Raw genomic sequence first — 1980 nt, forward strand, 5'->3', positions numbered from 1 at the left:
GCCTTTAGTAAAAATAGACCTTAAATATTTTCGTGCTCTTGGGCTGAACAACAAATCACGACTGAGTGAATTAGGGCACTGCCCCCATTATTTTCGATCCTCGTTTAGAGAGAGAGAGAACCTTATTTGTGAAAAATATTTTCCAATAAAAAATCCATCAAACAAAATCCCCTTTTTTTCGTTGCGGTAATCGGAAGTGTGTGATTCGCATTAAGTAAAATTGTCCCTTCAGAGAACATTCTCAATGGATGAGAGTTTTTTGTACATGCGAATGAAAACTAAAACTGAACTGTACTTTCTGCACTTTATTTACGTCGCATGAGAGCTGCACAATGGGCTATTGGTGACGGTATGGTAAATATCCCTGAAGATGATCCGAAGACTTGCAATCGCAATTTCGATCCTCTGCATACGAATGCTTTGGTAGCCCCCGGCGACCTGAATGCAAAGTCGAGCACTTTGCGTTCGAACAATTTAACGAGAACCGATGCCGCGCATCCTCGATCCCTAAGCAGGCTGTTCAAAGTGATCACCTACCCGCTTACTGACCGCAGGCGGGGACGCTTGACTTTGGTGTTCTACTGGACACCGTGTTTTCACGATCTATCCACTGCGGGACGAATGAAAACCAGATTAGTGAAAACTATTTACCTGAAAAAAGCTCGGTAATCTGGTTCCCGTTTGCATTTGACTTCACTCTCGTCTTTTATTCTATCTTGTTTTTTTTTCTGGCCAATAGGCTAGCGAGCGTATGTTCACTTGTTAACTGTCAGAAAGTATTCAGACGTAATGTGGTTGTCGCACCTACGATCATCGTCGAACAATAAAAGGAAAGTGATTTCTGAAGCGGATTGTGGATTCTTTTAGGAATCCGCAATTAAAATATAGAAAGAAAAATATAATCCTTAAATGGCTACAACATATAAAGGAGTGGTAGTAAATTTAATGATTTGACATTTTATTATTAGTTTAATAAATTTAATATAGAATAATTTCGTCCACCATTGCATATGAACAGCTTAAATATCTATTAATGATGCAGGAAAGATTTTGAATGAGGACAAAATTAAACAAATTAAGTTTATCTTAAATTGCTTTTCGGCTACCGTTTTAAATATTATGGGAAGCTAGAGCTTCTAGGTTGGCAATTGCGTATTTTTCTTGATGAGACAGATATACTTTGCCCCTTTGTTGCTTGAAAATTAGTGGTTGCTAAAAACTGGTGAACAATTAGAAGCAAATAGTTTTACATTTTTAGTGTTTTGTAATATTTTCGGACTAAGCGATGCCAGACTAGCAATACTGCTCTGTAAAGAGTTAAAAAAAAGTGGAAAAACTAATTTAAATAGTATCACAGAGATGCCGATCCGGAAGCGATTTTCCCATCCAGCGACATTTAACGACGCGCTCTCTTGCTTGGGATTTTCTTAACTACTTGACTTTTTTTAGTCCAAGTAACAAGTTTCAAAATAAATAAAAGCTTGCATCGTAATTGCGACAAGCTACAACCAAAAGAAAAAACTTCAACGAAGAGAGCAAGTCGTTAAAGGCCACTGGAATGTAAATTAGCAACCCAGAAGTCCAAGCTCCCTATGATATTAAAAGTGGTAACGAAAGAATAGTTAAGGCAAACTTAATTTGTTTAATGCTGTAAGCACCTAAGAACTTCATTGAATGGATATCATGTCTTATAAATTAGATTAAATTGCTCAGATATAGTTGGGGTCAAAATTTTTGAAATTAATGAATAAAAAGCAAAAGGGTAAAACATAAAATTTAATGTTACTTCAAATACTCAAAAAACTCTCCCGTCAAATCAGGAAAAGTTAGATTGCATGATATCAGTTAAATATTCTTATTTATCTTGGGTTACAATATCTTAGATTCTACAAAAATGACAAAAATAAAGAATGCTTTATAAATATTTTACTGAGTTTAAAAACAGCAATTATTTATATATATTTATTTATATACGATATA

This window comes from Parasteatoda tepidariorum, chromosome 8 (genome assembly GCF_982258835.1).
Source record: "Parasteatoda tepidariorum strain Cologne lab strain chromosome 8, Ptep-v5.0, whole genome shotgun sequence".
Lineage (NCBI taxonomy): Eukaryota > Metazoa > Arthropoda > Arachnida > Araneae > Theridiidae > Parasteatoda > Parasteatoda tepidariorum.